This window comes from Seriola dumerili, unplaced genomic scaffold (assembly GCF_002260705.1).
Source record: "Seriola dumerili isolate Sdu_G_001 unplaced genomic scaffold, Sdu_1.0 BDQW01000035.1, whole genome shotgun sequence".
NCBI lineage: Eukaryota > Metazoa > Chordata > Actinopteri > Carangiformes > Carangidae > Seriola > Seriola dumerili.
Genome location: NW_019174290.1, coordinates 2,018,575 through 2,032,537, shown reverse-complemented (window position 1 = coordinate 2,032,537; position 13,963 = coordinate 2,018,575). Strand labels below are relative to the sequence as shown.

At 40.4% G+C, this 13,963-nt stretch overlaps 1 protein-coding gene across 1 annotated transcript in view; it reads right to left on the bottom strand.

Moving 5' to 3' along the window:
- The window catches only part of LOC111216540 (glutamate receptor ionotropic, NMDA 2A-like), an 87,224-nt gene extending 76,110 nt beyond the window's left edge, over positions 1–11,114 (bottom strand). The window contains exon 1 of the mRNA XM_022738068.1: positions 11,084–11,114. The gene's annotated coding sequence lies outside the window, so the exon portion shown is untranslated. The remainder of the gene's footprint in view (positions 1–11,083) is intronic.
- Positions 11,115–13,963: the final 2,849 nt, after the last annotated feature.

Here is a 13,963-nt window from a genome sequence, read left to right as displayed (position 1 = left end):
ACAAGGACAATGCCAAACACCAGAAAGGACACTCCATGATTCATTGGGGGACTGCATTGTGTGTTTTCCTTACTGTGTTTGTGTGTGTGTCTTAATATCTGTGTGTGTGTATGTGTTTGACTTTGAGGGTATTTGTGTTTTTATGCACCATGATGTGAAGGAAGAAAAAGACAAAACCCCTGCAGAGGAGAGTAAAAGGCAAAAGGTGAGGGTGGGGCGAGAAGAGGGGAAGAGGGAACATAAAAAGTTATTGTGAAGCTATGCCAAGGCGCGAAAGTGTGCAGAGTTTCAGGCAGGAAAGCTCTGGCCTTGGAAAGATGGCATAATGTAATATTGTGAGGTAGTTCCACTATATTTCGCATTAGAATTGCACTGTAATGTATTTAGGATAAGAAGGAGGGTTAATAAGAAGCTTAAAGTGTGGACATTTGTATGTATAACAAAGACATAACCTAACAAATGTTTTTAGTCAAAGAATTGTTAGTTTACAAAAGAAACTTCCGCAGTAAACTCATAATAATTAAAGTTTGTATGTATATGGTGTCAACTGTAACTGACCCCACACTGTATGAACACTATAGTTACAAGAACATTGCACAGTATGAGACTGGGATCAGCCATCCTTATGAATATACAATGTTATTTTTCCACTTTTCAATTATTGAAAGAACCTGAAACATTAAAATGACAAAGGGCTGTTGTAGACAATCATTGGCAAGCCTTGTTAGAGTCTGATGTAATGATGGAATAAATTCTCCCTTTAATTTTTAACCAAAAACTGAATTTGTACTCATTTTCATGCATGACAAGTTCACCAATCTCTTGAACAATCTATTATTGATGAAAGCAAAGACATTTATTAATCCACCATTTTTTTCTAAAGCCTACATATTGATGTAATAAACTAAGGGGAATAAAAGTACTGACTCAGGCCAGATTCAAACATTTATGATGACAAACAGCTGATCACTGTAGGTGAATTTAATTATGGACATTTGCGCTGGTCCTGCCTTTATCTGTTGTCATATATGGATGGTTCGGGATGAGTTTTTTTGACCTTTCCATGATGGAATATAATCCAATGAAGCATGTTCTTTCCCCCTTTCATGTCCCTCTGCTCATGCCCCTTTCACACATGCACATTATCACGTAAATGTGCTGCCAGCTTTACATGTTAGTCTCATGTTTGAACGAGCGCCAGAACTACTTTTCTGTAAAAGTCACGACAGCAAGCTCAACGGCTCCATCAGCACACGGTTCAATACACATCTGGTCCTAAGTTTCTCTCACTTCATTATCATTTCTTATGCACAATAAAATAAATCACAAAAAAACTGTGAATGAGTCCATTTTAAGATCATGTCACATCAGTCTATATAAAAAATTGCCCTTTTTTGGCATACACATGTATTTTAGCTGATGAATAAAATCTTTTATGACCATACAAGTAATTTCATATCATAATATTGATAGTATTGATATAGTAACATTAAAACAAATAAAATCTAACTTTCAAAGTCCCAAATTTTTAAATAAAGTTTTCCTGCATAGATGAAATTACAGAAACCTAATGTAAAAACCTTTTACATGCAGTGTGCGAGGAAATAAAAATTAAAATGACAGTCTCAACTTGTTATTCTGTGCTTGGACACTATCAGACACCGTATCTAATATATTTGCGAAAAACTGATGTGAGAATATATTAGGGGGTTTTCTTCTGAGAAGTGGGGACGAGTGTCGCTCACACTCATGATGGTCAATCAATTAAGACTTCAATGGCAAAATAAGTTTTAAATCCCATCACTGATGAAGCCTGTGAGAGACCTGAAAACACTCATTATTTTCCATCTCATCACTGTTGCACCGGATTGTAGCTCTTTTTATAATGGTCCTGTCATGTTTAAATAAAACCCTTATGGAACATTCACATCAGCCAACACTTTAACAAACTGATGTAACCAGCAGTGTTTCAGATATGACTCATAATGTACATACCATTTCCCTTTTTTCTTACTTTTAGTTTTTAGTTTTTTGGGGGGTGGGGGGTGGGGTGGGGAGAGAGACTTGAATATTGATTTGGCAACACTCACTTGAGAAAATTTGGATTTTAAAATCCCCATAATATTATCTTACATAATATATCACTCTGAAATCTTAAGTAATTTAGGATTGTGGTCAAGGCATACATTTCATGGGAGCTTTTCAAAAGCCTCCAACATGCAATCTATCCTTGGTCATTCATCTCTGGGCGCCAGTGTCTGGTCAACACATGTTTTTTGATGTGTTGCTCATTGCCGTTAAAAACTGCACTTGGCAGGAGGAGACAGAAGCTTCAAATGTTCCCACATCACCAGATGCCCCATCTGTCTGAGACAGCACCTGTCGCCAGGAAGGGGAGCATTATACCTGGAGTAATATATTTTGGATGATCTGCGGATGTTTTGGGAATATTTCTGGCCTCTGCATCTTGCCGCATGGCCGAGCTCTCAACAAGATCAGGTAGAAAAAAAAGAATGAAAAGTGGCTAGACACTGACACACTAAATCATGTCGTGGTCAATGTCCTATTCATGTGGAAATCTGGTAAAAATCACTACATGTTGAATCTTGGCAGATAAAAGATTATTTCTTTTGATGCTGCCTTAAAAAACCCCTGCATTTAGGACAAGATACAATCCTTGTTGGTTTGGTGTCAATTTGTTTTTAATATTCCACAATTTATGTATCCAGTCATATACACAATTAATTTTTTTGTTATCAAATTTGTCCTACTTCATAATTGTTGATAATCATGTTAGATTTTAGAGGCATTTATTGCAAGTGTGTTTTAGATTAGGAAACCAGCTGTACATATTTCAGGTTTAGGTTTTTTGTTTACTTATTTATCAAATCTGTGTCTATCTCAAAGGTAAGCAGTATATGCTTAAAAAAAAAAAAAAACAAATCAGTGCACTGGAATGTGAGTATAAAAATCTACTTAAGCACCACAGTTTAACATTTAGATCAAGGCCTGGGCTTTATTAAAAAAAAAAAAGTGCAATTACTACAGATTTACTGGTTGATCTACAATTCGATAATTAAAGTACTAATCATTTTCATGTAGCGCTTTTCAAACCACAGTTACACACTGTGCTCCACAAACGGGTAAATAACACCCAAAGAAAAATCAAGAGCAGAATCAATAAAAGCAGAGTCAGTGCTTCATGAAGTCTCACATATGTTGTGTTTGTACAAATTGGAGACCAGAGAGAGACCTTTCACTGAAGTAAAAACACTGAATTACAGCAGTCTAAGTGCGAGGAGATAAAAGCAAGGATGACTTTCACCAAATCAATAATGGATAAAACAGCTTCATTTTGATAGCATTCCTTTCTTGGAGAAAATAAGCTCTAACAACTCAAACTCTTCCCAAAATTGGGAATTTATATTTTATAATTTTCTCACGAACATGCCCATTTCTGTGCATCTACCTGGAGGTTCGCCGATGGGTATCTATAGGGGGAGAACATATCTGCATTTAACCCATCAAAACATTTTATTTTAAACCACATTTGCATTAAGCAGCAACATAGCTCTCCCACCGGTGGCAAGGCAGTGATTATGACTGACAGGCTGTCAGCAGGCTATGACACTGACATAAAAGAGCCACAGCAGCAAACCTTAGCTTGCCAGCCGCAGTGTCTACAAGTATGAACACAGCAGCCAGCGAAAAAAGGGAAGAAGAGCACATGTTAACATTGTCAGGTTAGCTCGATATGTAGCCAGCTAATTAGCCATTCAGCTGTAAGAGGTTAAAGTGCTTACAAAGAGATCAGCAATGCCCCAAATACACCTGGTAGTGACATCTGGACATCTTGCACAGCTCAAATGCACATGGAGCACATTACAGTCAGAGTGCTATTGGATTGGACACATTCTTATGTTCTTGATCTTAATTTTTAAGAAAAACATCGCCTCGGCATAAAAAGCCACAAATGACTCCTTCCTCAGCAAAGGAAGAATAGGAAGAACTTATACAGCAGCATCACTTCCCTTGACCTGAAACATGTCTTGTATTTTTTTGACAAGTATGCCTGCTCCACCTACCTAATTTACAAAATCACAGAATCGAAACAACGTGAAACTGAAAGACATTGAACAAGACACACTCTGGCCCAAAAAGGCATTTTTTTTTCTAGTGATAGTGATTACATTTTTTTTCCCCGAACATTTCAAACACCCTGAAATGGCTAATTGAACAGTCATTTGATCTGAAAGCATTTAGAAAGTCTAGAGGAGCCATATCATTAAATTATTTCATGTCATTCATATATAGAGAGCCAAAAGGAAATCAGCCAGTTTAGCCAGAGGATCTAACGCACATACTCTTAATCAGCTCAGTGGGAGAAGGACTCTGGTGCACATGCTTTATGGGCTCAAAAAGAAGTAAGTATCTCTCAGTGGGGTGCCATGTTGGGACGCTGTGTTCAGTTTTTCTATATGCAATTTTTCTCTGCCGCCGAACGTGGTTGGCTGTATTATACAAGAGGTTATAATACACCCTCTGAGCAGCGCTACATCTTCAGGGCAGATTGGAGGCTACAGTGAGTCGCTATGAGAAAGTGACAAGATGAGCTGGGTCTAGCTGGTTAGCATGCTGACTTGATTAGAAGAAAAGACGTGATAGAGACACGAGTTAACATTGGTGTTGCTTTCCACCGATGGAGACAGCTCTTGGTGAGTAAAGGAATGAAGTTTCATGGTGAACTCACAAAGTTTCTTCTAGTCTGGTAAGTAAACAGCTGTGCTAATGCTGGCTATGTAGCATTAGCAAAACGTATAAATAGCTCCTTTAAAAAAAAAAAGGTCAAGCAATTTTAAAATCACTTTAAATTTGTTTTGAGTGCAGCACTGAGCAAGTTTTACAACTTGCTGTAAGTTGCTATTGTAAGTTGTTATGAAAAAGTTGCTGTTGGCCGGTTAAGTTTGCAAAGCACTTAACAATTGAACATTTAAGGAGGAAAATTATCTTGATTGACGATGATGAAGTTACTTCACTGAAATGTCTGCTAGCCAATTTTAAGCATGTGCTCACAAACAAAACAAGTGTTTTTGACCTGTTACTCTTCACCCTACACATAATTCAGTTTGATCAGTTGTTTGAGTTACTGTTGATATTAACACTCTTTCAAAAACAGAATTTTTAGAACTTCCTTAAATTCACATTGGATGGAATTATATATATTTAAATGGGATACATTCCATTCAATGTGAATTTGAGGAACTTCCTATTTTCACAAGAAAAACAATATGGGGAAAATAATGAAGCCATTTTACTTGTTCTGAAGCTGACTGATGAAATTCCTAATGGACTTAACATCATTGGCACAGTTAGTACTGAACCCACAGTGCCAGATTTTCTTTTTGGTAATGTAGCTTCTGGCTTATCAAGAGAATTACAATAACTCTTCTTTTTACACACTCTTTTGCCAATAAAACAGTAGAATATGGTTTCTGCAGCACAATAGTACACGTGTTATAAAGAAAGCCCTCAATGTCTAATTCATTGTAAAAATGTATTAATCATCCTAGTAAGAAATTGAGCTAATGTAACATATACATGAAATTATGAGAGAGGCGACCATCTTTCATGGAATCAGTGAGACCTCAGCCACTTACAATTATCCCTGTTGGACAGACAAAAAGTGATAAAATAATACTGATACATTTGTGTAACTGATTTGTTCCTCATAGCCATGGGAAACTTAACCAAATTGGATTTTAAAAGCTCAAGAATGTCTTAACTAGGACAGTGTTATATCATTCTGAACTAAAATCTGGTGTCTGTTAAAGCATAAAATTGGAATATGGGTTTTAGGTGTTAAGTTGGCCAAACTGACAGGGCCAGGCTGGTCGCACTTAGGCACCTCCTAAGCCTCTTTTGGGGCTTGGAAAAACCCTCAGACTGACAAAGTGTAAAAAGTATCATTTAAGGTAACAACTAAGCCTCCTAGGAAGCTGGAAATGTTCTCACTCTAAAAGCCACATGTTGTGCTTAATACTAATCAAGCTAATTCAAAAGCACAGTATTCAAATAGACTCAGTGGGGGGTTACAGTCCAAAATGAAACATCCACCATCTTGAAAGCCTTAAGCCTTTAACTGAAAGATGAACACTGACATCAAAGGAGAGCACATCTGTGTGCTTCTTTTTTCAACAATGACCACTGACTTGCAATACTGAGGTTGCATTTTCTTCTTTCAAAAAGGTATGTAGACCTTTTATACCTGCACTGGTCAAAATCTTTATGTTATTAATTATGGATCAAATTACCATGTGTATTGTTAATGGTGTTATTAGCTTCAATGGAGCGCTTTAAGCTTTTTCTGTCGTTGTTTTGATTTTCCAGCTGGAAAATTTACTGTTTTGGTTCAGTGTCTCCTCTCTCAACAATCTCATTTCCAGCATCAACCAGCAGCTGCGTTAAGTGAAAAAGCTCTAATAAGCCCAATGTGTGCTACCTGTTCAACACTACACAACAGTTAAAAGACCGGCTAACAAACACGGTAGAGCATTTAGCAGCTAAACAGCTACAGATATTTCACTCGGGAGTTCTGTAAACCAAAACAGAGTGAATATCGGACTTACATTCATGAGGTATCCTTTGACACATCTCAAAATAAAAGTTAATGTTGTGTTTACAGCTTGTTTCGCTACTGTCAAGTTGCAAAAAAAAAATAATTTAATGCAGCTTTAAGAATCATTAATTTGCCACGATCCCTGACCTTAACCAAGCAGTCTTGGTTTAATTTGTTGGCAGCAGAGCCTCGGGTGTTTTACGAGATGGTAGACAATGAATACAGGCCTCACAACACATCTGCTTTTCAAGCCAATAAGGGAAATTATGACACAAATATTTCTGTTGGCTCTTTCCTCAATTTAGACAGCTTTATACTGTGAATATATTACATTTGGTCAATCATACGCTTCTGTGAGCTGAGCCAGAGACCTATAGACTTTGTTTCAGTTCTAACTAGCTGTCAATACTGTTCAATAAAACTCACTGATTACTCAACATCTGTTTAACCTTTATCTGACCCTGTCTTAAACAAATAATGTCATCAATGACAGCATTCTGCCTGGCCAAAAAAGATTTGCGTGACAGAAATGAAAATGGTATAAAAATGCTATTTGAGTCTACTCTACAGTTAGTAAGTCTTAAAGGCAACATTCAAAGTATAAGTGAATAGCCAGCGTAATCCAAAACAAAATTATTTTGCAATATGTCACATTGAAAAACATAATACAGCATAATAACTTTATAACAACATGAATTCAAAGCTATTTATAAAAACATAAAAATAAAGGTTCAAAAAGCCATTTCATCGACCATCCAGCTGGTCCCGCTGTCTGCAACAGTGGCATTAGAGATGAGAGACTGTTTCGGCAGATTTATTGATTAAAAGAGAAACATGAAATTCTGCTATTAATTCAAACTCAAGATGTATAGGTAGCAATTTCTTGGTTACAGCTCTATTATGCTTGTCATGTCTCCAAACTCACCCTGAAACCACCTCTCAAGTAGGATCAAGATTATACTGATTTTGAGCATCAAATCTATCTCCCTCTGAGCCATGAAAAACGCAGATACAAGTTTAAAGATTGATTAAAGGTAGGATTTGATTTCCAAATCTAAATCCTAGCCTGAGCAATGAGAATTATTATTTGTCGGGTTTGAAAAACACGATTTTCTGATTTATTCCAACTGGATTACTAAAATCCTATCAGTGAAGTTTTGAAAAAGTGGGCTGGAACTGGATAAGACTTATCTGGAATCTGAAGCAGATGGAAACATTTTAAAACCATTAAAGATGCACTGAAGGTGTGCACTACAAGCTGTAAACATTTACTCATAAGCCTATGTACAGGTCAAACCACTAATGAAGTGTTACTGATAGCTGCAATGTGCAAACTGTAGAACCATAAAGCTGCAGCCACTAAACACTATAATGGTAAGTACTACTATGATGCAGTTACACAAATCTAATCTATGAATGTAAAACCAGCATCTTTTGATATAATTTTTACCTACCATGAATTCTGTGGCGGTTTGCTGTGGATTAAGGAGCATCCACTTATTAAACTAGAGATTTTTCAATCTTTAGATCTTGAAAAATAACTGAATACTTGTGTTTCATGGCATGAAATGGTCAGATTTACAGATGCAGAGCATCATCACAAAACATCAACTTCATTCTAAAAATACCAGTTCAAAAACCTGTATTAGTCAAACCCTACTTAATATCACTATGGGTGACTAACTCATTAAATGAGACCACCAACTGTGTTTTGATTAAATGATTAAATAGTGCACGTTCATAAGAGGCTTTTGGGTTATTAACTTGTATATGAGACTGCACTATCACACATCAATATACAGAAGATCAGTGGGGGTCAAATGACTCATTATCATATGTCACTCAGCTCTTTTCACTGGTAATTGCTAGGAATGGAAAAATGAAAACACTCATTTTCATCCTCTCAAGCCTCATGTGAGCAGCATTTGACCTGTGATTGTATGTACAAAGACAGAAACTGTGAAGACAAGGCATCACTTTTTACATACTTCTAACAGTGAGCAAGACAGGGAGTTAAATTTGTCGGCCACTGAGAGGGAAATGAAACCAAATTTTGGTGGTGGCTGAACTCAGGACAAGATTATCTGACGCAACGCAGTACAGGCACAGTAGCAGGTTTAATTGACTTTAGAGAAAGCACTCACTCAGCAGATGACAGCCAAAGGCCATGCCGGGGGCTTGGTGGCTGCACGTGGTTAGGCTTGATGTTCTAGGCAGAAACCCATCACCAAAAACCCTTTTTCTTTTCTTTCTTTTTTTTTTTTTTTTTAAACATGCAGTTTGTCAACTTCAGTGGATAGTGAGCTCCAACTAAAAATACTTTACAGATAAGGGGATTATTTGCTGTAGCTCTTATCACAGGATATGTCAATACCTCCTTCAGGACAAATACAGCTACAATGCAGGGCAGGAAGGTGCATATTCCACCCACAGGTTCTTTGGCTTTTCTCTTTTTTAAGCATCTTTATAATTATTCTTCATAAGCTCTAGGTTGCAATCTTGTGCGCGTACTCCTACCTAAAATCCTCTATTTGTTCGTGAAAAAAGGAGAGAGAAAAAAGAAAAAGGAGAGGATATGAAGATTCTTGGTTGGTTTTATTCTAGTGTATGTGACTGAAATAACTTTAACTGAGCCACACAAGACAACACGCCTAATACTAAAACAAATTACCGGGTATATAAGATACCAGAGCACTAGTCTTATGGCTCAGTATATATGGGTTATGAGCAAAGGATCAAAGATTTTAAGGTAAAGCTATTTTGCTGATAAGCTGTTCTATGAGACTATGCCACAGTAAATGCACAATAATAATTGCAATACTTTTGGATCACTTCAGTAAAACTAACAGTTCGACAGAGGTAGAAACTCTCCATGTATCTTTAATGAGAGGAAAAAGACTTATGCATGATTGCTCTCTGAACCTTCCCCCACTTGCAGGCATATGGATATTTTGGGCTAATTCTGGGCTCCAGCTCTAAAATTGTCTTGCACACTATTAAAAACCAAAACACTGAGCCCACGATGACACAGAGTAGTCAGAGTGCTCACCTTTTGAAGCCCTTTCTCTACAAGAGACCTCTCTGAGTACCTACTTTTAAGAAATGTTTCTACAAGAAAACAGTTTTTAGCAGAGCCAGAGGAAAGAAAGACACCTTTTAAACATCTGTTCCCTGCAAAGGTACAAGAACTTAGTGTTTGTGTGACTATCACCAACTTCACTTAGGTGCCATCAAAATAATCTCAAGAGGGTCATAATGTTAAAAGCAGCACAACATTTTGGGAACGGCACATTTAATGTTCGGGATTAAATAGCTCTAACTGCAGAGAAACACAACACAGTCTAATTTCTGACAATACTGACAAGCTGCTTCCACACAATGAGTTCTCAACTACAGTACCTGGTTTTCCAGCAATAGAGACAGTTCAGTGAACAGCTCGGTGAGATGCATCTCGACACATAATTTCAACACTGTGTCATGCTGAAGCCAAAATGGGACTCAGAATATGATATGCATCGCATCACTGAGAATTTTTCATTTCTGTGCTTTTCCTGTTTAGCTTTGTTTCAGTTGTTGTTTAATAGCAGACTGGGAGAGATGAAAATGTGTGGCACAACTGAAGAGGAAAACACTCTCTGGAGTGATAACAACAAAAAATAAATAAAAGTGAATAGGAAAGTAGGCCTACTATAAAGTACTGTTGGGGTTTAAAAGGTGTTATGACATCACACCCAGAATTCATTGCAGCTTTGCACAAGATATTTATATTAATGAAGATAGCAACAGCTCTCGACACTCACTGCTCCCCACTCTATTGCGTTTATGCCCTACAGAGTTGATCTCCTTTTGTGTCATCCCACTATTCAAGAAAATAGGCTACTGCTGAGCACATCATCAGTCTCTCTCCCTAGTTCTCTCCAACATCACAGTGAGTCTGGTATGGCATGAATGATAATTTACCCGATATGATCATGATGAATGTAGGCTACACACATTCACACAAAATATTTAGCATTAGAAATGAGGGGCGTTCCTTTGCCACCAGGAATAATTAGTCTGGTGGAGAATTATGGGATTAAGGGCTATATATTCTGTCATGTCAGAATCCTGTAGCCTACTCACATAAGTCAGACTCTTATAGTTACCCCCCCATGTAACATCTGTGTGTGAGTGTGTGTGATGGCTTCCATGTCCCTGAGAGGAGGAGAAGACACTTCGTGTGTCAGACTTGGCACGGGAAGCGGGAGGAAAACGGAAGAAAATGTGTTTCTACAACGTGACTGCATTCAAAGCCTGAAAACTGTAATTTGAGATATGAATTCATTACAGGGCCTCTCATCAGCAGCTGGGGATAATGTGATGCAACAGCGCCGCTCAGCGTCGCTGTGCGCTCCGGCTGAGGCGCTCTGACGGTGTGTTGTGCTGTGCTCTCCCCTGATCGCCGTCACCACCAGTCGCGGTCCTTACCTTCGGTGTCACAAAGCGTGGCAGCTGCTGGTTTGCGGTCGCGGAGGTTTTGCGCCTTCTTCTTCGGAGTCCGTGCGATGAATGTTGGCTTTTGCTGCCGTGGTGTGAGGGCCCGTGCAGGCAGCCACCGCGACCTGTCCGTTTACTGGCATTTTGGTTCCTTCTCACAGCGTCAATGAAACCGGAGGAAAAGTGTTCAAACTTGATCTGAAAAAGGAGAAGACACAAAATATTACTGCTTACAGCTTTGCAGGGCTCAAAAGCGCAGACTTGTTGAATTAGACTCTTCTATTAAAAGTACGCGCGCCTACAGGCAGGTGCCTATATATATGAGCTATAAACATTATTACCAAGGATCATTATATTCTTCATGACTCATTAGCATTTTAACAGTTTGAATCACATCAAACACCAGCTCATTCCAAGTGCCTTTGTGTGTGCCTGTGTGTGCCTGTGTGTGTGTGTGCGCGCGCGCTAATGTGCCTGTTTTAGGAGATGCTGAGACGCCGGCTTATTGGATGAAAAGCTTGCGTGACGAAAACACAAGTTGAATTCAAAGGTAGAAAGGTGTAGGGCGAGAGAGATAAATTAGTAGGTACTCTCTCTCTCTCTTCTGTGTGTGTGTGAGAGAGAGAGAGAGAGAGAGAGAGAGAGAGAGAGAGAGAGAGAGAGAGAGAGAGAGAGAGAGAGAGAGAGAGAGAGAGAGAGAGAGAGAGAGAGAGAGAGAGAGAGAGAGAGAGAGAGAGAGAGAGAGAGAGAGAGAGAGAGCGTTAAAAACAGCCTGTGGCTCCTTAGCGAATATTCCCCTCACGCTCCTCTCTCCGGTGCCGGGCTCGTCTATGTAGGGCATGCAGCAGGTTGTGTGTCGGGGACTCGGACGAACGAAGGAACGGAGAGAGGAGCACAAACCAGCCTCCCCACCACCCCGCCACTGCTCCACTTTGAGAGGAGAGTGAGTGTGCGGCAGATATTAGTAAACCACTGAACCCCGACAATTGCTGCTCAATTTCCGCGTCAACATCCCCCGAGAGGAGAGAGTTAAGATAAACAAAAAAAAACATACTAATACTAATATAAATACTAATTAAGCTAACTTACCCCATTCCCGTGACACATCTCTCCAGGCGGCCAGGTGGAGATGACATTGCAGCCTGTTACTCCATTCGGGTGCCCTCGGCAGGAGTGGGAGTCACATACGACTCTCCTCCGTCAGATTAATCCATCAATTTCTCCTCCATCCAACCACCCCCCAAAAAACCACACTACCACACGGATAAATCCACCTGTCTGCCTCAGAAGACCTCCCCCTCCACCACCACCTCTTCCCCCGGTAGATGGGTAGTATTCCTCCCGGTAAAGATGTCAAACACCGTCCATTGAACGGCGGAGACGGAGGGGAAAAAGAGGTGAGAAAAAAGCCGTTGACGTGCGTGGAAGAGTTAGGTTCTAGAATCCAAAATAACCGTTGGTTTGGAATCTCCAGCGGCAGCCCCGCGCGTTCCGCAGTGAGGGCTCGTGGACAGGTCCGCGCGCCTCCTCCTCCACCTCCTCCTCCTCCTCTCCTGCCCTCCTCCTCCTTGCGCCGCTCGCGGATTCTTGGAGACTGAAGGGGGGATTCCGTCACAAATAACACCAAAACACCCGCACACAGATATATCAACACACACACTCTCTCTCTCTCTCTCTCCTTCTCCCTCTCTCTCTCTTTCTTTTCTCCCTCACGCGCTCTCAGAACGAGCACCGCACTCCAAAACCAACCTAAACAATTCGGAACAAGTTTAAACGGGTTGAGTTGTTTTTGTAGCTTTCAGAGCCGCGCCAGAGAGGTGATGCTCCGGCAGCCGACCGAGCGCCCCGGCGGAGAGAAATAAGGAAATGTTCTCCGGCAGTCTCCTTACCCCGCAGCCCGCCCGCCCACGCTTCGCTGGCTGAAGGTACTTACACATCAGCCTAGTTAATTAAACATATGGGCACCGGGCCTGAATGGGAGAAGGATGGTGGTGGAGGGGGAGAACGGGTTAGTGGTAAGGGGGGCAGACTTGGGTGACTTCATCTTCCCATTATAAAATATCAAAAAGATATTCATGTGACGAGTTAAAAGGACGCGCGCTAGGGAAATTTCGCCGTGTCTATGCTCCTCCAAAGAAGCGACTCCAACTTCACAGCTCGTTAAAACTGATATGTCTCTTCCTCGCCTGTCCCTGTCGGGGTTTTCTGTCTCTCTCTGTGTCGCTTTTCCTGGCGTGTCTTCTCCAAAAAACGAAGACGCAAAAGAGGTATGGCGCACACCATCATTCGTCGTTTACGCCATCACCTGGTGCCATCTCGCCAAACGAAACCGCGTGCGTGCGTTTGTGCAAGCATCTCTCTATCTCTCCGTGTGTATTTGTGTGTGTGTGTGTGTGTGTGTGTGTGTGTGTGTGTGTGTATGTGTGCGCGTGTTTCTATATCTCTGTGTGTGTGTGTGTGTGTGTGTGTGTGTGTGTGTGTGTGTGCGCGCGCTGTGACGACTGTCTCGGCGTCAAACAAGTCGCCGCGTCGCGCCTCCGCTCCTCAGAGCATCCACTGCGCACAGATAAAACACTTCAATATCCGCTGAACTGCTGTAACCCATTCTAGCGGTCCCCATGTAGACACCCTACTTCCCCAAAATTAAAATACAGATCTCTTCAAAATTACTGCACCGAAACGTTTATTGCTGATGATGTGCCATGTTCTCTCGTCAGCGCCAGAGTTTGTTAAAAGCTACGCGGCAGAGATAAGGGGAAATAGAGACAACGCTAGTGAATTACACAGCCTCAATTAAACATAATTAGCAGATCAAAACTGCAGCACAGGGGGTCCTCGGGGAGCGCTGACAAAACTCCCCCCTCTCCCCCC